General features: G+C 44.6%; 1 long non-coding RNA gene across 11 annotated transcripts in view; it reads left to right on the top strand.

The window, feature by feature from the left end:
* The window catches only part of LOC133387142 (uncharacterized), a 44,170-nt gene extending 21,871 nt beyond the window's left edge, over nt 1-22,299 (top strand). For 3 of the 11 annotated variants that reach the window (XR_009763375.1, XR_009763378.1, XR_009763379.1), the window contains 7 exons: nt 1,874-1,976; nt 11,456-11,735; nt 15,143-15,286; nt 16,842-16,927; nt 18,455-18,717; nt 19,907-20,043; nt 21,203-22,299. This is a non-coding gene — a long non-coding RNA (uncharacterized LOC133387142). Of the gene's footprint in view, nt 1-1,180; nt 1,306-1,873; nt 1,977-11,455; nt 11,736-15,142; nt 15,287-16,841; nt 16,928-18,454; nt 18,718-19,906; nt 20,044-21,202 lie in introns of all 11 variants that reach the window. The other 8 variants (XR_009763380.1, XR_009763382.1, XR_009763384.1 and 5 more) reach the window with 6 other exon arrangements.
* Nucleotides 22,300-23,457: the final 1,158 nt, after the last annotated feature.

Below are 23,457 nucleotides of genomic sequence, written 5' to 3'. Positions count from 1 at the left end.
CTGGGAAGAGTCTTCTCAGTGGCTGACTCACCTCCTTTCACCCTGATTGGCCCCAATCAGCAGGAAAGGACATAGAAGCATGTTAGAAGACTCTTCTCAGTGGCTAACACTCTTCCCTTTCATGTTGGTTGGCTGGAGACATAGGGACCCTGTTGGGACCCCGTTCCCAAAAAAGTGAGGGGTCTTAAGCCCTGCTCCGCACCCAGATGACTACACTCCTGTCTGAGTGACAGTTCTTCCTCTGCCACAGCTTTTTTTGGTGGGTGCGGTGATCTTGTAAATTTAATTCTGAAAATTGTGCTTCCCTTCAACTTTTTTAATGCAACCAATGTGCTGGTGTGCTTGAACATTTCTGTGCTCAAGCACTCCAGTTCCCCACCTTCTCAGGCCTTGCTTCAGTGTGCCTCTGCTGTTTCATCTTTTATGAATGGCAACCCATTAATGTCACAACCTTGCAAAGATCCACTTTGGAAACAAGCTGTCTTAGCGTGAAGGGAACTCTCTTCTGTCCACTATCACCTTCCCACCCCCCTCGCCCAAGTCTCATCCAACCACCGCCAGTAGCAAAAAGAAAGGAAGAAAGAAAGAAAGAGAATGTGAAAACTGCAATGTGAAGGGACTGTATTTTACTTACTCCCCACAATGAAGACTCATTGCAAATCATCCTGTACAAAAATAACTCCTTTCCCCAACTTTTGATCTCCGATATTCCTGTATTTGCCAGGGGAAAATGTAAATCTATGAACTTATTGCTAATGTTTCCTGCTCCTGACAGTGGAGCCAGTTCATATTTTAGCCGAGAAGCCAAAGAAAAAGCGGGGGGAGGGGAAAAGCAGGCATATTCTTAATGACAGTAGACGGTTTCCAGCTTAGTTTCACTTTTCAGATGGAGACTTTCCATTTTATGACGGGGAGAAAGAGAGAGAGAGGCAGAGGGTGAGCTCTTTAAATAAAACATGATTTAACTTTAGCCAAACTTCCTCCCAGTGTTTATGCTTTTGGCTCAGGAGTGTGACCCATTTCAAACTGGATCCTTTTGAAGGAGCCGCCCTCGCCACCCTGCGCCACCAGCACAGTGCTTTGTGAATTGTATCATACACTTTTAAGGGGCAGTTCCTTTGGCTTCTGGCCATTTCTTTTTTTCCTTTCCCCTGCCGTCCTTTCCCCTTACCCTGCTCAGGTTGAAGAAGAGCCTTCTCCTTGCCCAGTGGCAGTGACCTGATTCAGCTTGCAATCACCTTGTGAGGAAACCATTCAGCTTTCTGATGGAAAGGAGCTGGAGGAGTGCATGTAGAGGGCAACATGGTAGGGGCACACTCAAGCTAACCCTAAGCACTTTTGAAGGCCCGTTCATTCCAAACACTCCTTCCAATTTCAAAACAGATGTCAAAACAAGATTTCAAAACATTCTCAGTTTGGGGTTTTTTTGGTCATTGAAAGCTGTGGGACTTATAAAGTGCTTAACAGATTGTGTCCTTAACAGATTGTCTAGGGAAGGGTCATAGGCCACATTCACACTAGACATTTATTCCACTTTAAACAGTCATGGCTTCCCCCAAAGAATCATGGGAAGTGTGGTTTTTGTTGGACTTCCCAGGAGGATCCCTCTGCCTGTGCAGCCTCTGAGACGGGCTCCCGTCTTGGATGAAACTTTTTCAGTTTTAAATCCAGTCAGAAGGGTCTTTTTTGACTGGGGATAATTTCTTCCGGATAAGGAAGAAATGTGAGATTTCCCACACAGCTTTGTTGTGATTGTTGGAGACTGGAATTCATCAGAATTGTCTGTGAAAGAAGGTCTTCCAGCAGCTCGGACGGAGCGAGGATTTCTAGCTAGCTCAGCTGAATAAGTGACCCGTGTTTTTTTTCTTTAAAGAAAAACGGACTAACAGGCAAGCATTCTCCTGTCTACGCTTATTACTTTCTTATCTATACAGCTAAAGAGATTTGTCAAAGAACCAGCAATTAAGAAAACCTGGGTGAGTCAAAACTTTCCTTCTCTTTTACTCACGGAACTAAGGGGGAAGAAAATAAAAATAGCCTATCTTTTTTTATTGCAAAAAGCTGACATGGAAAATAGCATTATAAAGATTACAACAGATGAGGGGTTTCTGATTGGAAGAGAAAAGAAAAATCTTTTTGATTTATAAGACTTTTGTGTAATATATGTCTGGGACTATTTTTTCTGATCTACTTTTTTTTTTTACGAATCTGCTCATTCTTTCTGCTACTAGTTATTTGGATGCTGTGAACTAAAGCTGTTTTTGCACTTCTGGGCATATAAGAGATAAGGGCTGTCTAGAGTGTGACGCCAGTTGGTTTGAAAGATTAACTCCTTTGTAACTGGATAAAGAAATAAACTGCTCTTTGCTTGGGACATTGAAAATTGAAGGAGTTTTGTTCCTTTGGCTTTAAGAATGAATGTAATAATAAATAGGAAATACCTTCTTGCAGTAACCGCCTGTTACAGGAGCAGGGGAGAATGCGGTGGACAAGGAATATCATAGCCAGTATTCCAAATTTTAACATTTTTCCATTTAAACGTTACCTGTCTTAAACTGCTTTTTCAGCCATATTGTAAAAAATACTGACAGACGTTTCTTTTACCATGTTGGTAGAAGAGCATCATATGTATGTGTCTGTAAGAGAGAGAGAGAAGACAGATTGGAGCAGAAATATAGCCCGAGGCGAAGGATTAGGCCACGCCTTTCCTCTTGCAGTCACCCAATCAAATTCTCAGCCTCCCCTAGGACATTGTTACACATATAACTCATGGTACATTTACTTTGGGCTCCCTAAGTGGTTCACTGGGACTCCACCCAGAGGCCTTGGGTTAAAGGGTGGGTAAGAAATCTTATACATATATACATACATACAGTGGAGAAGCAGCTGGTCTCTGAAGCAGGGGTAGGGAACACATTTGGTTCTGTGGGTCAGTTCATTATTAGGATCTGCCTTGCAGGCCAAATTTGACAGGTGATTGGCACCACCCACCAGACAAAATCCCTTGTGTTTTCATTAAGTCTCTGATATGGAGGACTTCAAGGGAAAGTGGAGGGAGGGAAGAGACTTGCAAAAGCCTTTTCCAAGTCTTCCTATTCTCCTCAGGCTTCCCTTTTAAGTCTCCGCGATTGGGGGCTTAAAGGGGAAGACTTGGAAAGGTCTTCAAGACAATCTCCTTGCTCCTGTTTGAGCAAACGGGAGCACAGGAGCTGTCTTCAAGCCTTTGCAAAGGTCTCTTTGGAGTAGCTCGCACAGGAGAGCGCCTTCAAAGGGCACTTTTGCACAGAGCTTTAATCCCCGCTCAGATGATGAGTGGGGATTAAATCCAGCTGCCTTGGCTGCACAATCTTGTTCCCTGCTGGGAACAGGATTATGCAGCCAATGCAGAATTAAACTCTGTCCTTCCACCTATCACCAGATGTCACTAGTGTCTATACTGGAAGGAAGATTTAACTTTCCAGACACAAGTCTTTACCATAAGGCGATGTGGTTTCACAAAAAGCTTAGAGATAACTTGAAAACAAAAAAAGGACATATACAGGAAGTGGAAAGAAGGCCAGGCCACAAAGGAAGAGTACAGGCAGGTATCACGGAATTGCAGGGATGGTGTCAGGAAGGCTAAAGCTGAGAATGAGCTGAGGTTAGTGAGAGATGCCAAAAGCAACAAAAAAGCTTTCTTCAGGTATGTCCATAGTAAAAGACAGAGAAAAGAAATGGTGGCACAGCAACTCAATGAGGAAGGCAAAATGACAACAGATGATACAAATTTGAAGATGATACAAAATTGGGGGGGCATAGCTAATACTGTGGAAGACAGAAACAAAATTCAAAGGGATCTTGATAGGCTGGAGCATTGGGCTGAAAACAACAGAATGAAATTCAACAGGGATAAATGCAAAGTTCTACATTTAGGAAAAAGAAACCAAATGCACAATTATAAGATGCGGAATACTTGGCTCAGCAATACGACATGTGAGAAGGATCTCGGAGTTGTCGTTGATCACAAGCTGAATATGAGCCAACAGTGCAATGTGGCTGCAAAAAAGGCAAATGCTATATTAGGCTGCATTAACAGAAGTCTAGTTTCTAAATCGCATGAAGTATTAGTTCCCCTCTATTCAGCACTAGTTAGGCCTCATCTTGAGTAGTGTGTCCAGTTCTGGTCTCCGCATTTCAAGAAGGATGCAGACAAGCTGGAACAGGTTCAGAGGAGGGCAACAAAGATGATCAGGGGACTGGAAACAAAGCCCTATGAGGAGAGACTGAAAGAATTGGGCATGTTTAGCCTGGAGAAGAGAAGACTTGAGGGGAGATATGATAGCACTCTTCAAGTACATGAAAGGTTGTCACACAGAGGAGGGCCGGGATCTCTATTCGATTGTCCCAGAGTGCAAGACACGGAATAATGGGCTCAAGTTGCAGGAATCCAGATTTCGACTGAATATCAGGAAAAACTTCCTAAGTGTTAGAGCCATACGACAATGGAACCAATTACCTAGAGAGGTAGTGGGCTCTCCAACACTGGAGGCATTCAAGAGGCAGTTGGACAACTATCTGTTGGAAATGCTTTGATTTGGATTCCTGCATTGAGCAGGGGGTTGGACTTGATGGCCTTATAGGCCCCTTCCAACTCTACTGTTCTATGATTCTATGAAGGCATATTTATTAGTATAAACAAATGACTGGCAACTCTTTTTCTGTGAATATCCCAGCTTGGGTAATTTTAGAGGTGGCTTATCTAGTACCTCTTTTTGGATGGACCGCACCGGTGTCTAGATATATTAATTGGTTTACTGTAGAAAAATGGGGGGAAAGGGATTAAATGAAATCAAACGAGACCAGACAGGACACCATTCACACAGTTGGCATCAAAGGAACTTTCCTTCCAATGGGAATAGCAGGTGCAAGGCTCTGAGCCAGAGTGGGACAACAGCAGGGGGCAAAGCTTTCATCCCCCCCTACCTACCCACCAAGATCCCAATCCAGATAGCCCTCTCTTCCTGCTAGGTACTTCCATTTACACTTTTTGCCATTGTGTGACTGGTGTCACATTTGGCTTGGCTCTAAGGGCATATCAGATGTGATGGGGCAATCCTTCAGGTGTTCACTGCATTTACATATAAAGTAGTGCCTTTGTGATTCCCTAAAAGGACCTGCTTATTGAGTACTCATCCTGATTTGCTTGCACAAAGCTTATGCAGAGATTAATTAATGTCTGTTTTTTATCAAGCATTCATTCTGATTTCTTTGCAGGGAACTTGTATGACAATGAGCATTCATCAAATTTGGTTGCACAGAGGTTATACTAGCCAGAGTGGCCACTAGCCATGATGACTATGCTCTGCCTCCCCGGTCGGAGGCAGTGTGATTCTGAATGCCAGTTGCTGGAAATCGCAAGGGAGGAGAGTTCTGTTGTGCTCAGGTCCTGCTTGCAGGCTTCTCAAAGGCATCTGGTTGGCTACTGTGACAACAGGATGCTGGATTAGATGGGCCATCGGCCTGTACTAGCAGGCTCTTTTCAGTTGAAGTATATTATATAATATACTTTCAACTACACAAACCTACATTTTGGGGCTATGACTACATCCCTACAAAATCTCTCCTGCAAAATTCTGACAGTCTTGAGGTGAGTGCTGCTTTACTATAAAAGGGTAGAAACACACTCACTGTTCTGCCGGTTCCAGTGCGTCTCTGCCTCTCTTTTCTGAAAACGGGAGAACACGATGCTAGTCAAACCCTTCCCCCTTTTACTGTAAAACCTGGTGGGATCAGCTTGAGTGTTTCCCCCTGCCCCCCAATTCAGCTTGAAAGAGATTTTGCAACTGATCGGCAGATCAACCCATTGCCCCTCCAGGTGTGGCCAATGGAAACGCTTTGCTCTGGCGACTAGTATGTTCACAGCCACAGTAAAAGGAGTGCTGAAACATCCATACTTCCTTACCTCTCCAAGGCAGCCAATCCTGGAAGTCAGATGGTAATGGAGAAAAGTGACTGGAGCAACAAACTGGGAGGAGGGAAGCTGTTGTGTGGGAGGGGAGAAGAGCTCAGTGCCCCCTCTTATACGTGATCTTTTAGAATTAAGGGAACACACACGCATACTTTATATATGAACATGGCAGAGGTATGTGAAGTAACATGTCTCTATCATGCCTAGCTTGGCTCCAACCTTGATCATAAGAACTCAAAGAATTGCCATACTGAGTCAGAGGTAGTTGCTCAGAACCCCCTCCTTGGACAATGGCTACCCAGATATTGAGGTTTACAAGCATGCAGTATGGTGCAGTGGTCAGATTGGTCAGATGGTTAAACCCCAACTTATCCACAAAGCTTGATGGGTGGCTAAAGGCTGGTAGTCACATACTCTCAAAAGTTGTTGTTTGGATAAAAATGGAAGGGTGCAATCATGTGTCCAGGATAAGATTTATTTGTTTATTATATAAATGTATATTTATTTATTATTTGATTTATATCCCGTCCTTACTCCCAGCAGGAGCCCAGGGCAGCAAACAAAAGCACTTAAAACACTTTAAAACATCATAAAAACAGACTTTAACACACATTAAAACAAAACATCTTTAAAAACATTTTTTTAAAAAGCTTTGAAGACATCTTTAAAAAAGTTGAAGCATTTTTTTAAAAAGGATTAAAAACATATTAAAAAGCAATTCCAACACAGACGCAGACTGGGATAAGGTCTCAACTTAAAAGGCTTGTATACCACTTCCCATAGGACCAGGCCAAAGTGATGTACAACATAACAATACAATAAACCATAAAAAATATAAAGTTTAGCATAAGAGATTCAAGTCACATTGATTAATAGCATACATAGCTGGGTTACCGTTCAGTTGCAGTCGAGGGGCGAAATAAGACACAGAGACATCAGCTTGGGTTGAACAAGGGCCACTTTATTAAATTACAGCAAACAAAACCCAATTTAAAGTGACCTGCAGAGGGAAACCTAGGTGCGGGAACTGTCTATAAGCAAGTAGCTTGCCACACAGCTCTCGGGCGACCAGCCCCTACTGGGGCAAGGGCAAGCCCATCTGCTTACCCTTTACCCCGGCCACACCTTGTAGGTGAGTAGGGGGGCCTTCCCACGTCATCCCCACCCGGGGCCAGATAACCCCTGGGTAGATGAGGATAAGTTGGCCCCAGAAGCAGCCCATATCCTGCCCTCGAGCCGTAAAGCCCTTACAGACAGGTCTCCGGAACCGCCAATCGCCTCCAAAGGTGCCTAAGGGGGCCACCTAGCTGTCCTTACCTATTTCCCTTCCCGCACCTTCCCGCATCAGTGCAAGATGCATAGCCCGGTAGGGCATTGACCTGTCTAATACATTCAAGTTAGCCAAATAAGCCAAAACCACCTATTAAACACAACGCCCCCTAACCCAATTCCATCCCACTCCCATGGTGTGGAGCAGGCAAAAAACCTGCCCGCCAACGAGGGTGGGCAGGATAAAAATTCCTGCTCGGCCCGAAGCAACCCCTAGGCACACCATAAAAGAGGGAGGGCGGGGTGGGCGTCACGCTGGCAAAGAGGAAGGTAGGAGGGGCGGCTGGACTTAAATAAGCCCAAAAGCCCCGCCCCTCCACACTGCACATCGCACGCACACAATAGGTGCGATGTGCGACGTTGCCCCAAACAAAGATGGAGGCAGCAGCTTCGCCCCATCTGCAACCATGACCCGCTCGTCAGCTACGCGGCAAGCGGGGCATCATAAGAACATAAGAAGAGCCTGCTGGATCAGGCCAGTGGCCCATCTAGTCCAGCATCCTGTTCTCACAGTGGCCAACCAGGTGCCTGGGGGAAGCCCGCAAGCAGGACCCGAGTGCAAGAACACTCTCCCCTCCTGAGGCTTCCGGCAACTGGTTTTCAGAAGCATGCTGCCTCTGACTAGGGTGGCACAGCACAGCCATCATGGCTAGTAGCCATTGATAGCCCTGTCCTCCATGAATTTGTCTAATCTTCTTTTAAAGCCATCCAAGCTGGTGGCCATTACTGCGTCTTGTAGGAGCAAATTCCATAGTTTAACTATGCACTGAGTAAAGAAGTACTTCCTTTTGTCTGTCCTGAATCTTCCAACATTCAGCTTCTTTGAATGTCCACGAGTTCTAGTATTATGAGAGAGGGAGAAGAACTTTTCTCTGTCCACTTTCTCAATGCCATGCATAATTTTATACACTTCTATCATGTCTCCTCTGACCTGCCTTTTCTCTAAACTAAAAAGCCCCAAATGCTGCAACCTTTCCTCGTAAGGGAGTCGCTCCATCCCCTTGATCATTCTGGTTGCCCTCTTCTGAACCTTTTCCAACTCTATAATATCCTTTTTGAGATGAGGCGACCAGAACTGTACACAGTATTCCAAATGCGGCCGCACCATAGATTTATACAACGGCATTATGATATCGGCTGTTTTATTTTCAATACCTTTCCTAATTATTGCTAGCATGGAATTTGCCTTTTTCACAGCCGCCGCACACTGGGTCGACATTTTCATCGTGCTGTCCACTACAACCCCGAGGTCTCTCTCCTGGTCGGCCACCGCCAGTTCAGACCCCATGAGCGTATATGTGAAATTCAGATTTTTTGCTCCAATATGCATAATTTTACACTTGTTTATATTGAATTGCATTTGCCATTTTTCCGCCCATTCACTCAGTTTGGAGAGGTCTTTTTGGAACTCTTCGCAATCCCTTTTTGTTTTAACAACCCTGAACAATTTAGTGTCGTCAGCAAACTTGGCCACTTCACTGCTCACTCCTAATTCTAGGTCATTAATGAACAAGTTGAAAAGTACAGGTCCCAATACCGATCCTTGAGGGACTCCACTTTCTACAGCCCTCCATTGGGAGAACTGTCCGTTTATTCCTACTCTCTGCTTTCTGCTTCTTAACCAATTCCTTATCCACAAGAGGACCTCTCCTCTTATTCCATGACTGCTAAGCTTCCTCAGAAGCCTTTGGTGAGGTACCTTGTCAAACGCTTTTTGAAAGTCTAAGTACACTATGTCCACTGGATCACCTCTATCTATATGCTTGTTGACACTCTCAAAGAATTCTAATAGGTTACTGAGACAGGACTTTCCCTTGCAGAAGCCATGCTGGCTCTGCTTCAGCAAGGCTTGTTCTTCTATGTGCTTAGTTAATCTAGCTTTAATAAGACTTTCTACCAGTTTTCCAGGGACAGAAGTTAAGCTAACTGGCCTGTAATTTCCGGGATCCCCTCTGGATCCCTTTTTGAAGATTGGCGTTACATTTGCCACTTTCCAGTCCTCAGGCACGGAGGAGGACCCGAGGGACAAGTTACATATTTTAGTTAGCAGATCAGCAATTTCACTTTTGAGTTCTTTGAGAACTCTCGGGTGGATGCCATCCGGGCCCGGTGATTTGTCAGTTTTTATATTGTCCATTAAGCTTAGAACTTCCTCTCTCGTTACCACTATTTGTCTCAGTTCCTCAGAATCCCTTCCTGCAAATGTTAGTTCAGGTTCAGGGATCTGCCCTATATCTTCCACTGTGAAGACAGATGCAAAGAATTCATTTAGCTTCTCTGCAATCTCCTTATCGTTCTTTAGTACACCTTTGACTCCCTTATCATCCAAGGGTCCAATTGTCTCCCTAGATGGTCTCCTGCTTTGAATGTATTTATAGAATTGTTTGTTGTTGGTTTTTATGTTCTTAGCAATGTGCTCCTCAAATTCTTTTTTAGCATCCCTTATTGTCTTCTTGCATTTCTTTTGCCAGAGTTTGTGTTCTTTTTTATTTTCTTCATTCGGACAAGACTTCCATTTTCTGAAGGAAGACTTTTTGCCTCTAAGAGCTTCCTTGACTTTGCTTGTTAACCATGCTGGCATCTTCTTGGCCCTGGCGGTACCTTTTCTGATCTGCGGTATGCACTCCAGTTGAGCTTCTAATATAGTGTTTTTAAACAACTTCCAAGCATTTTCGAGTGATGTGACCCTCTGGACTTTGTTTTTCAGCTTTCTTTTTACCAATCCCCTCATTTTTGTGAAGTTGCCTCTTTTGAAGTCAAATGTGACCGTGTTGGATTTTCTTGGCAATTGGCCAGTTACATGTATGTTTAATTTAATAGCACTGTGGTCACTGCTCCCAATCGGTTCAACAACACTTACATCTCGCACCAGGTCCCGGTCCCCACTGAGGATTAAGTCCAGGGTTGCCGTCCCTCTGGTCGGTTCCATGACCAACTGATCTAGGGAATAGTCATTTAGAATATCTAGAAACTTTGCTTCTTTGTCATGACTGGAACACATATGCAGCCAGTCCATGTCCGGATAGTTGAAGTCACCCATTACTACCACATTTCCTAGTTTGGATGCTTCCTCAATTTCATATCTCATCTCAAGGTCTCCCTGAGCATTTTGATCAGGGGGACGATAGATCGTTCCCAGTATTAAGTCCCTCCTGGGGCACGGTATCACCACCCACAACGATTCTGTGGAGGAGTCTGCCTCTTTTGGGGTTTCGAGCTTGCTGGATTCAATGCCTTCTTTCACGTATAGAGCGACTCCACCACCAATACGTCCTTCCCTGTCCTTCCGATATAGTTTACATCCAGGGATAACCGTATCCCACTGGTTTTCTCCATTCCACCAGGTCTCAGTTATGCTCACTATATCAATGCTCTTCTCTAAGACCAAGCACTCCAGTTCTCCCTGTGTGGCCTGTGTGGACAGATAGACCTTGAGAAAGCATCTATGATTGTATTCTGTTCCCAGTTATTAATCCCTTGTACCCCATAGTCAACGGTATACTGTCTCGCACATTGCAATTTTGGCTAATGTAAAAAGTATTTAAGAACATAAGAAGAACTTGCTAGATCAGGCCAAAGGCTCATCTAGTCCAGCATCCTGTTCTCACAGTCGCCAATCAGATGCTGATGGGAAGCCAGCAAGACCTGAGCTCAACAACACTCTCTCCCCTGTTGCAGTTTCCAGCAGCTAGTATTCAGAAGCATACTGCCTCCAACAGTGGAGGGAGAACATAGCCATCGGGGTTAGTAAATTTATTTATTTATTTGTGCAGTTTAATCAAAGCAAGCAATGATAAATGGATCCTTCATGTATTCAAGCAGCAAGAGGAAGAGCTTTGGGGGGGGGGAAGTTTGGGGGGCAGAGAGAATGGCCAGAGGAACAGGTTGAGGTGGAACAAGGGCCCATAAACATGGTCTTCCTCAGTGCCCTAAATGTCTCACAAGGAGCCTGCAAATGAGCATAGCCAGACACCAGTAGAGGCAACTCAATCTCTGTTGGTGTCCGACGCCACTGTGAGTGAATAACAGGCACTTTAGTGGAGGCTAATCTGAGTTCCACACACTCTTGGGAATGATTCTTGGCTGCTTCTGTGTCACACTGTCTGTGCTATAGAAATAATATCCCCATGAAAACCATAATGTTTCACATCCCCTCTTATTATCTTGTTGGCACCCCAGGACTTCTGGGTGGATTCAGGCCAGGCCTCAACAACCGCTTCATCTGCTGGCTTGGCTTCAACAACACCAAAAAGCCACTCTGAAAAGCATTTTTGAAATGGAGCCTGATGCTGGCCTTAGGAAAAAGGGGTTAGTCTGCCACGGTGTGAAGCTCGATCTTGTTCTATACCCACTGGAGAGATGATGAGAGATCCAGCTCCTCTTCTGTCACTGGAAAAGCTGCAAAGTTTCCAGCGGGAGGAAACCTTCTATTTCTTCTTTGCAAAGCTGCTGAAGCAATGTTAGTCTAAACACCCTTTCTAGTCTGGCAGGCTGGTAATATCTCGGGGTGTGTGTAAGCAGGCTGAGATGGGAACGCTCTCAGGTTTCTTGGAGCTGCAGAAATGGTTTGTTTCAAGGGCCTTGGCTCGCAGCTCTTGGCACAAGTAGATGTCATGATCCTTCATCCGAGCTTCCAGCTGATGGAAAACAGGAGTCCTTAGCTCCTTGGGTAAAAACTCACTTGATAGGGACTATCTGAAGTGTGGGGCAGTCCTCCCCGAAAAGGGAAGGTGGTGGGAATCAGTTTTCATGCGCCCACCACAACACACACACTTGGGGAAATTGGGAATCTTGCAGTTTTGCATGGCATGAGGCCAATTCACAAAACCAATTGTAGGGTGTTTTCCCCAGTTAGCCTATTCTGAAGCCAGCATGGGAAACTGGGTGAGGACAGGGGACAGCATTTAGGTTTAAGCAGGGCCCAAGCATAATTTGGGGGGGGGGGCAGAGCAAATCTGTAATGATGAGGTCCCTCTCACACACATACCACAATCCCATCCCACGCACGCTGTATCATGTTTTGTATTCGTTGGCAAACACAGCATGGTGTGAGTGTTCACACACGTGTGTGCATCTGTGTAAACTAGACATTTACTGCCTCTGGATGCTATCGCTGTTTTGTGGGAAGGAAATTTATGTTGGCACAGTTAAAGTAGCTTAAAGGGCTCTGTTACCCGAGCACAACGAATCCACTTGAAAAAAGAAATAGACTTTTTGCATTAGAGAAAGTGGTGGGGAAATGCATTGAAAAATGTGAGCTGAATGAATGAGCAGCAGGAAGACATATAAACACCCCGTAAGCAAATCAGGACAAATGCAGGACAAATGATCATTGCGTGTAGCCACCCTGCAAACAAATCAGAATAAGTGTTTGATGAATCCCAGATATAATCTAAACTCCATGTAAGCTTTGTGGAAGCAAATCAGCATGAATGCTCAATAAATAGATCATCAGGAAGACCCCGTATATTTTGGGCCTATAAATCCTATGAAGAGCACTGGTTCCCATTGTCCCTGGAATCAATGTCCCTGATTATTATGGGGCTTTCTCCCTCCCACCAGCTGTCCTGCCCTCCTGTCTATGCAGAAGGCAATCTGGGATTGGCAGTTCTTGGAAAAGCATGTAACATAGGAAAACACAATTCTCTCTGTCTCTAAAACTACAAGTGCTAGTTTAACTGCACAAACACACACACACTGTTCTAAAGGGCCTGGGCTGGCAACTCACTAGTTCTGGTCTGCTTCAGATTGGCCCCAACGAAATCTCACAAGATCTGGACAATAGGTATATAGACACAGAGAAATAAGTTTCCATAAATGGAAACTTCCCTACTGGGAGGAAGGGCGGGATGTAAATCAAATGATAAATAAATGGCCTAGTGTAATTTTCAATTTAGTCTCAATTTCCCACCCCACCCCTCAAACGGTAACAGGACTGCAAGCTGAGCCAGAGCCTCTTGGATCTCCAGGCTCCGGTAAACCAACATACATGGACTATGGATTTAAGACAGGTGTGGGGAAACTTTGGCCCTCCAGATGTTGCCAAAATAGAAGTCCCATCAGCACTAGCAAGCATGGCCAATGGCCAGGGATTATAGAAGCTGTGGACAAAAGTTCCTCACCCCAGATTTAAGAAATAGGATGGCCTTATATCCTACTTTACAGAGGATAGTCCTCTGTCTGAAGAGCTGTGAGGTCTATGTCCAAATTAAAGTTAAAGAGCTATCAGAAGGAAGAGCAGGGGCCTTGAAGCTGTCCATTGACAGTAAGCACCTGGACAGCAGACTGAGCAGGTACACAGATTACCTCATTTGTCTTCCCCACTATGATGAGATGTTTTGTATTTGTTTTCAAATCATGGTACTAAATTGGTATCAATACCTATAGATTAGCATATGCAAAATTTATGCACTCCTGTGTCCTCTTTTGTCCTCCATTTTGGTGATATGTAAGTGGCCACCCTAGCATACACGCCTTGGAGCTAGCATTCCCAACCTGTCCTTGCTTAAAAGTGAAGTCAAGTCACCCCAAGCCACTTGTATTAAAATACAACAGCTAGCCCAAATGCAGCCTTGATTGATTCATTGATAGATCTGGGGAGGTCCTGGTAAAGTATTGTTAAATGCCCTTCCTTTGTAATCCATCATTCTTCATGCCTCCCTGAATTCCCAAGCTCCAGCTGGAGTTTGGAGCAAAAGCTCTAAAAAAGACAAGGGGGAAGGGGGGTTGTGAGCTGATTGGCTGGACTGTAACAGGAAATGCCAGAGCGGGGCTGTGAGATTCCAAGAAGACTCCAGAGGTTTTGGATGATCAGGATAAGCAGATGAACTCTGGGGTGTTTATGGAACTGGCCCAAGACTTCGGAAGATGCTCCGTATCTTGAGGTTGTTTGGCTAAACCACGTCTCATATCTCTCTGTCGTGAAATCCTGCACACTTTCTCTTCTTTCATGCCTCAGACAGGACCGTTTTGATTTCATTTGCAAGGGACCCAGCCAGGGGGGAGAGAGGAAAATCCCACCTTGCAAAATAGTTATATAAAAGGTGCATGTGATGTGCGAAAACCACAGTCTGTTCACAGGGTTAGAACAAGAGAGGATTCAAGCCCCAAGACTTGTCTGGCTTTAAAGGAATACTTTGTATGCAGGGCAGGTGGGGGGGGGGGAAGGGGGAGACCACCAGCGCACAGCAGTTATACCTGAAGAGGCTGTCTTCAGCAGCTTCCAGACCCCTACTGATGTTGTGTTCAGAGGAAATGGCTTCAACTAACCACACATTCTTTTCCCTCTCCGGCTGACCTTCGCCTCATTTAGTTCAGTCACCTAAACCATATGCTCTTCCCTTGATGTAACACAGCCAGTATGGGCAACCCAACCAACTCTGTCGAAATGTTATGGCTACTTTAGAACTAAGCCTCTCCCCCCACACACACACACCCCTGACCCTAACCTGTTTTGAAGTGGCTTGTATAGTCTAGATAAGGCCTGCACGACTTGTAAGCCACCAAGCTGAATGCAGCCCTCCAACCGTGCATTGCCACCTACCGGGACCTCAGGAAAACCTCCTGTTTTGCAGCCTGTCTGGGCCTGCAAAGACAAAGAAAATACAGAGTTTGTCAAGGTTGGGATGGGCCACAGTTGGCTTGGTCACAAATTGTGTAAGGCTAGTCTCTAGTGTTTAGGATGGAAACAGAAAGGTGCAGTGCAAACTCAGCCAACAACACGAAGCAATACTGAAAATAAAGGTCATGTCTGTAGTGAGGCTGGGACTCCGTGTATGGTTGGAAATCATTTCTGCCTCAGGAACCTGCTCTTAACTACAGTTCCTAGCAAGTAGAATTCACTGCTGTTTTCTCTTCACTTGGCAGAATTGAACAACTAAGGACCTAAGAAATACCCTGCTGGAACAGGCCAAAAGCCCATCTAGGATGCCTCCAGACTGTCAGTATTTTGCAAGAGGGGTTCTAGCGCATACCAGAACTTTAGGTTTGCACAGTTAAAGTAAATTAAAGGTATTTGTCACACTAGAACAACAAAGGGCTGATTGACACCATACATTTGAAACATATCCAACACACATTTAAAACGCAGGACTTCCCCAAAGAATCCTGGGAACTGTGGTTTCTCCCTCACAGAGCTACAAATTCCCAGCACCCTTTAACAAACTGCACACATGATTTTGGGGGGCAAGTCACATGCTTTAAATGTGCACTGAATGTGGTTTTGACCTAAGAATCGTCCTTTTTGTGGTTTGGAAAGTGATAAGGGGAATGCATTGAAAAGTTTGAGATGGCTAATGGGAAGACCTATAAAAAGTTAAAACCCTGCAAGCAAATCAAGATAAATACTTATTGCCGTACAGAAAATGGAAATGGACTGCCTTCAAGTCAATCTCGACTTATGGCGACCCTATGAATAGGGTTTTCATGGTATGCGGTATTCAGAGGGGGTTTACCATTGTCTTCCTCTGAGGCTGAGAGGCAGTGACTGGCCCAAGGTCACCTAGTGAGATTCATAGCTGTGTGGGGATTCAAACCCTGGTCTCCCAGGTCGTAGTCCAGCACTCTAACCACTACATCACACTGGCTCTCTATTGCCGCCACCCTGCAAAGAAATCAGAATGTATGCCCAGTAAAGGCCAGGCATAATCTAACCTCTGAATGAGCATTGTGAAAGCAAATCAGGATGAATGTTCAATAAAAAGGCTTTCTGCAGGGACCCCTAGTCCAGTTCTCACAGTTGTCAGCTGGATATCTGCCAGATGCAGCAACAGCCCTATAATGGAGTCCGATTGGTGCCTGCTGGCTGCATGTGTACTCTGTGGAAGATATAATATGGCAACTCCCAGGCACTGTCTGGCTGCTTGGCAGCTCCCACTCAATGTCAGCACCAGCACCATGCCAAGGGTGGCTCTAGATTTGAGAAGGCAGTGGGCAAATACTAGGAAGCTGGGTTTAGTCACTAAATTTCCATGGAGCCTCAGACTGATGTTACATAGGGGACATTGTGAATATCTGCCCCTATGCAAAATGGCAGCTAAACTCAGCCACCTGGTGCTGCTCCGAATGCTGGGCCAAAAACCAAACCAAACAACCCAAACTGGGGTCCACATCAGGTATCAGCAGTGGGGCTCTGCAAGTGGGTTAGGTCCCTGGCAGTTGCCCAATGATGCCAGGTGTTGACGCTAGCTCTAACCATTGCCACAGAGTAAGCCAGTGTGTGGCTGACTGGAGGCTTCACTGCCAGTGGCAACTGCAGACAACCGAGGGGGGGGGGAAGGTGTCAACCTTTCCTCTGTTTCACTGGTTGTCTGGTTTAAGTTGAGTTTAAAGATAAAAGAACCTCAAGAAGGGAGAGCAAAGGCCTTGAAGTTGCCCATCCACAGCTGGTACCTGGAGCAGGCACACAGGTCACAATCTTCCCCAGTATGGCAAGAAATACAAATATTTCTATTTACATTATTGTAAATAGTTCTAAAGGTGCATCTATACCTATGGATTTGCATATGTAATTTTTATGCAAAACAGTGTCCTCTGGTTTTGGTGATGTGCTTCCTTTCTTTTTTAGGTAGGGGGTGGGTGACAACCACCCAGTCTATGCACCCCATCAGCTTCACCTTCCCCTGTTCACAAAAAGACGCCTGGAATAAAAAGGTTTGCAACACTTGTAAAAAATTGCTCAGGCTATGCTGAACTTTCAAAACAAGACTGCCTCTGGGTTCTGATGTTTAACAGGCTTATCACCATATTAATTATGAGGACATTCTTGGTTGATTCATTCTAATGGTCATGGTGGGACCTGGGGGAAAAGGAGGAGTTCCTGATATATGTAATATGCTCAAGCCATTCAGGCTGCAGACTGCTTTCTCCAAAGCAGCCCAGTTAATGAAATTCCTCACAAGGGTGTGGATTATAGTCTCATAGGTCCAGACTATTATTTTATTTATTACATTTTTATCCCACCCTTCCCTAAGGAACTCAGAGGGGTGTACAAGGTTCTCCGCCCCATCCACTGTTACTGTGATGAGAAACCGATGAGGCTAGTTAGCTAAAAGATGGTGGCTGACCCAAGGTCACAGAGTGAGTAGGAATTTGAACCTATTTGTCGCTGGTCCTACTCCAATACGCTAACTAACACACTGGCCCCTATGACATACCTGAACGGTCCTCATGAACATTTATCAGCAAATTTCTCCTAACAGAAGCAGGTGTTCGTTCTGGCCCAGTTTTGCTCCATTAGTATCACTCGTGGCCTGGCATTAGGGATGTGGGAGAAATTCAATTCAGTTTGCATTTAAAGCCGAATTTATCAAATTTGCGCTTTCCAAAAAAATATGAGAACTGAAACACAGCCATCCTTCAAAATTTGCACTCATCCAAATTTTGCGATGCAGTTCTCAAACTAAGCAATGTTTGCAAAAATGAATATATTAGGGGAAAGTGCATAAAAATGAATATATTCATGAAAATAACATACAACAATGCATTATATTAGGAGAAATTGCAAAAATGTGTACATTAGTCAGAACTGCCTACAAAAATGTGTTTAGTAGGAGAAATTCTCAATAAAATGCTGGAGAAATTTCATGAGGATTTTGTTTAAAAAAAATTGCAAATTGCTGCAGAAATGTGAAGAACTGAATTTAAGATTGGAAAAATGAGGAACAGAGAGAAGTGAAATAGAGAGCTCCTTCCATCTGGTTGAAATCTGCAGAAGACAACATACACAGTAATAACTACAACGGGTCCTTCTTCTTTGTTAGAAAAATGCCCCCTTTAGCAAAATAGCATTGTCGCTTCATTATTTTTAAAAGCACTAGAAGATTTTTTTTGTCTCCCTGGCTCCAGTAACATTTTTATTGATGGTTTGTTGTCTGCTATGGTGTACTCAGCAACCGAAACCACCTATGTCTTGCATGTTTTGCAACATTTACCACCTGTTCAGAAAAGGCCCTTTATTACCATGCATATGCATCTTGCTACAACTTCACACTCCTGGCTGAGCCAAAGCTCTGGCAGTCATTGTTAACAACATCTGGCCTGCTTTCTAGTAAAGCATCATTCCTGTAACCAATGTTCCATGCCCCCCTTGGAAGCCTTAGAGCATCCAGGAATTAAGGCCAAACACAACCGCTTCTGTAAGCAGATTATTAAGGGAATCTATCATTTTATTTTCATCAGGTTGATGAAGCCAACCCAGGTCTGCTTTCCAGTCCGCTTTCATTCAAATGGCAAGCTCCTATGCATCAGGTTTACACAATGAAGTCACCATTCAATGTCTCTCTTTATAGCATGATGGAATGATACATGCCGAGACTGGGAGTGACACGCCAACTTTTGGATCATGTTGCAAGTTTTCCAGAATGTGTTAAGCCACGGGTCTTGACATTCACAAGACAATCACCACATCAAAATCCTTTGAGAGAAAAACAAGCGTTTCAAAGGTTTAACATTTAACCTTCATGTTATATTTTTTAAAATCATGTAAATATGGTTCTTAACTGGATGTCTTCCCCTTAAAGCAGAGAGCATTGCTACAGGGAAGTGCATAGCATTCCCTTTAAAAGAAAAAAGCCCACTCAAATCTTTATGTGCACATATGATCATCTTTCACTTCACGAAGGGCTGTAGCTCAGTGGTAGAGCATCTGCCTTGGATGCAGAAGGACCAAGCACAATCCTATGATTTACTCTGTGTTCAGTGGGCCTTACTTCTTAGGTCGATCAGCCATCTCAGACCCTAAGATTGGCAGGCGAGGCCTTGTTGGTGGTGCTGCAACTGAGTACTGGCCAGTTGGCACTGACTCATGACAGGGCCCTTTTAGTGGTGGCTCCCTATTTGTGGAATGCCCTCCCCAATGAGATGTGTCTGTCTCCATCACTATTAACTTTCAAGAGGAATTTGAAAACATTCCTGTTTACCCAGGCGCTTGAAGGCTGAAAAGGACCGTTCCTGGCAATGTGAAGATACTGATGAAAGACTGTTTTTAAGCCTTGTTTTAGAATATTCTGTGTTTTAGAATGTTTTAAAACTCTTTTTAGTATGTTTTTCTTTTTCTTGTTAAATTGCTTTGTTTATGCTGCCCTGGGCTCCTTCGGGAGAAAGGATGGGATATAAATTCAGTAAATAATAATAATAATAATAATAATAATGGGTCTAGCAAGTGTGTTTAGGATTGCAGCCTCAGAAAACAAAGTGTTGATGTCTTCCTATTTTATTCTTTTCCATTTCAGATGTCCTTATGTAGATGTCCATAACATGTGGTTATGGAGAGATAGTAGAGGTCAGCTGAAAGCAGATTGTGTGGTATTTGTGCAGAATTTAGGTTCTGTACAGGTGTTGATAATTTACAGCACAATCCTAGCATATTTGCTCAGAATTAAGCCCTGCTGTGTTCAGTGGAGCTTACTGTCAAGCTAGTGTATAAGATTTCAGTCTTAATTGATTTAATTAACAAAGTTCTATACAGCTGTCTGGCAGGCCCATTAATGCAGGCCTACAGCAAGAAAGGGCGAAAATCTCAAAGCAGGGTGATGGTAACTAAGAGGACAGTGCAGCATTAATTCACTTTGCCTGCACATAACATAGAGTGCTCTTCAATGCGCCTTCCTTTGTTTCCCACACGTTGGACAGTATAGCCGAAGCAGGGTTGTAGAACTGAAAGCCTGCAGGTCAGACTCATCTGGAAATGAAGGTGGCAGCTGATCGATCATTGTCAGCCTCTCCTGGCATCTGAGCCTGCTGGACCCATTACATCTGGAGCAACAAAGGTAGGAGGCAGAGTAAACAAATGGGTGGAAGCAACAACTCACGACCTTGAGTGACTGATTTAAGAACAACAGATTTTGACTGTTTGACAGCCTTCTGACTCACTGTAATAAGATGCAGCCATTCCACTGGCTTTTGCAGGTCCCTGAGAAACGTGCGGTCAAGACCCTTCCGTGACTCACTGAAGCCAGAGAGCTGATCAGACATAAACACTCTTAGATGGCCTACCAAACAGCTGAAGGAAGAGATTCACTAGGGACTTTCCAAAATGTTGCCTTTTAAAAGCAACATTATTTGTTGCTCAGAGTTAGCATAGGATCCAGACATTTCCCTTAAGACAGCACTTTTTCTGAGGCCAGGTAGTCATATGCAAAAGAGGACAGGGCTCCTGTACTTTTAACGGCTGCATGGAGGAGGGAATCGCTTTGCTCTTCTGCTGCCCTCCCTTCTTAAGGTGCTTGATCTTCAAACTGGTCTTGGACCAGACAGCCTTTCCAATACAGGGCACTTTCCAATAGACAACTGTCCCCTGTAAAATAGGACATGTGGCCATCCTATACACCTTCCTCACCGTATTCAGGGCAGTACCTATGTAAGAGCCTCTGACAAGGACCTCAGTGTACAGGCAGATAATGTGATAGAATACGATTGCACAGATGCGATTGCACTTATTGGCTCCTCCTGTCTATATTAGCAGTAATGCCACAACCCCCACATGCTATTTTGAGTAATTATTAAACCCTACACATGTCTACTCAGAAGTAAGCCCCACTGAGTTCAATGGGACTTAACCCCAAATAAGTGTTCATACTATACATTGGATAGGATTGCAGCCTTAGTCAGTCAGTCTTCAGTGTCTGAGTGTTTCCTTCCTAAATCACATCAGTCACAGCATGAACTGTTGTGGAGAAAGCTAATTCAGGTCTTGGATTCAAATCCCTGGACCTATTATTTCTCCCTCAATTGCTGCCATCTTTTGCTGCCCTTGTTCTTCTGCCCAATATAGCTGGTATAATAACGGCTACCATTTTGTATATAATGCACATACACATATGCCTTTCAAAATGGTAGCAGAAACAATGAGGCAGATGAAGGAAGGTATAGATGCATGCCTTCTACAAATCCAAAGCATTAAATCATGCAAAGGTTGAATCCTTTCAGGGTGATTTCGCCAAGGCTGCCATAACCCGAAGATGGCGAATGTACAGCTGGAGTTCTAGGCCAGCGCCAGAGAGGCAGACCCGCAAAGCCGCCCTTTGCTTGTGCTGGGCCAGCTGCAGAATTTCCACCGCTTGCTTTGGGGCCCAGCTGCGGGGCAAGCTGCAGCCCCAGGTCACCGAGGAGCTCCTAACCTTGCTGCTGCCCATTTGGGCAGGGCTCTGGGCCTGGCGGCTCCCTCGGACCACCTCCAGTTGCCTCAGGCCGTGTCTTCCCCGCAGAGGCTGCCATGGGCTTCAGCTGCCACCCCTCCTGCCATCCTCGGCTACCTGCTCGGTACCACCGGCTTCCAGCAGTGGGTTCCCAGGGCTCCAGGCCTGGTGGCTCTCTCAGACTGCCTCCAGTTGCCTCAGGCAGCTTCTTCCTCATGGAGGCCACCACGGGCTTCAGCTGCCGCCCCTCCTGCCACCCTCGGCCACTGGCTTACCCCTGCCGGCTTCCAGCACCGCCCCTACCCCATTGCTGCCTGGGGTCGAATCCGCAGCCAAGGCTGAGCCCGAAAGCAAGTACTTGCCCGAACTCATGGCCGAGAGGGGCAGCCTGGACCTTTCCTCCACCCACATCATGCAGCTGCTGCAAGCGGCACTAAGATTTCAACAGCACTATGAGAAGACTCCCGGTAATTCATGCTGATTCCAACAAAATGTGCCAGCAACTCCTAACAACTTAAATGACTCTGTCCTATCTATTTCTGATGTTATTCATGGCGTAGGTGACTGTTCACTGTTTCTCAGGTTCCATTGCATACATCCAATCCAGTCCAGCAACATCTGCAGGGTATAAGTTGTAATTGTTGTTTTTTAATAATTTAATTGCTGTTGTTGTTTTAAAAAATAATATTTGTTATTTAATTTTTGTAAATTGTATTGCCTTCATTGATTTTTTTTATGCTTGTGCCTATTTTTTTGTAAGCTGCCTTGACGGCCTTTGGCCAAAAGGCGGGGTAGAAATAAATTTAATAATAATAATAATACTATGACAATATTAATGCTGGACAAGAGAGACAAAGTGTTCCTTCAAGCTTGGCCCATGAATCAAACGTTTATGCCATAATAAAAGTGTTCATTCTTAAAGTGCCACAAAACTGCTGTTCTGTACTTGAGCTTTGCCCCTCCATTGATAGCCTAGCAAAAAAATCCCAGGCTTGCTCAGCCCACTCCTTCCTCTCCTCTTATTTTGCTACGCAGGCTCTCAGATCGGTTCTTACTCTTCCAGTTTGGTTCAGACTCCAAATGGTGATCAAAAAGTTTTCTTACCCTTTCAATACCCAGACAGAGTGTCATCTGGTTGCTCACCGTTTGGCACTTGCTGTGTGCCTGGGATTTCTAACAAAAGGGGGTGGCAGTGGGCTTTTCCCATGACAATATCAGAAGAAAATCTTGCTTCTCATTGCTCTGCAACACACACACACAGCATTTTGTTGAACAGGACTAAGAATGCCTTGGTGCAATTGACACTGCTGTGGAATCTGTCAAGTCCTAGGCCATGCAAATCCATTTAGCAGCAGATGAGGATGACAGGAAGCCCAGGAGTTGGTTTATTTGGTGCCCAGGTGTCAATGCTAAGAATTGGCTTTGTGAGAGAGAGAAAATTGAAAGCATATACCCAGTATTAAGAAAGACTCAAGATGCCACAGATTCTAATATCATTTATTATAAGTGGACTAGAGTCCATTTTGTTAGATGCACAGAGTATTAAATTCATTTGGCAGGTATGTGTATACATGGGGGGGACTGTAAGCAGTGAGGTCAAATAGAAAATAAATGCAAAATAAAAAATACTGAGTTGAATCAAGGTTTTTAAAGTAGATCCACACAATACGTTTAAAGCATATCCAACTCACATTTAAAGCACATGATTTCCCTTAAAGAATCCTGGGAAGTGTAGTTTCCCCCTCACAGTTATAGTTCCCACCACCCTTAACAAACTACAGTTCCCATGATTCTGTGGTGTGAGTCATGTGTTTCAACTGTGTGTTGAATGTGCTTTAAATGAATGGTGTGGATCTGCTAGAGATGACCCGCTGAAATCAATGGGACTTATGTTAGTTATGATTAACTTGAGCCCATTGATTTCAGTGGGCGGATACTAACAGTGCAGATACTCCAGGGAGCAGATACATGCAGGCGTATCTCTTGTGTAAGTCAAGCTGCATCCTAACCGCTCCTGACCAGGGATGGGGGTGAGTGGGCAGTGTA

The sequence above is a fragment of the Rhineura floridana genome, chromosome 6 (assembly GCF_030035675.1).
Source record: "Rhineura floridana isolate rRhiFlo1 chromosome 6, rRhiFlo1.hap2, whole genome shotgun sequence".
NCBI classification, from domain to species: Eukaryota; Metazoa; Chordata; class Lepidosauria; order Squamata; family Rhineuridae; genus Rhineura; species Rhineura floridana.
The sequence above is the reverse complement of the archived record's forward strand: the minus strand, read 5'-3'. Positions and strand labels throughout refer to the sequence as shown.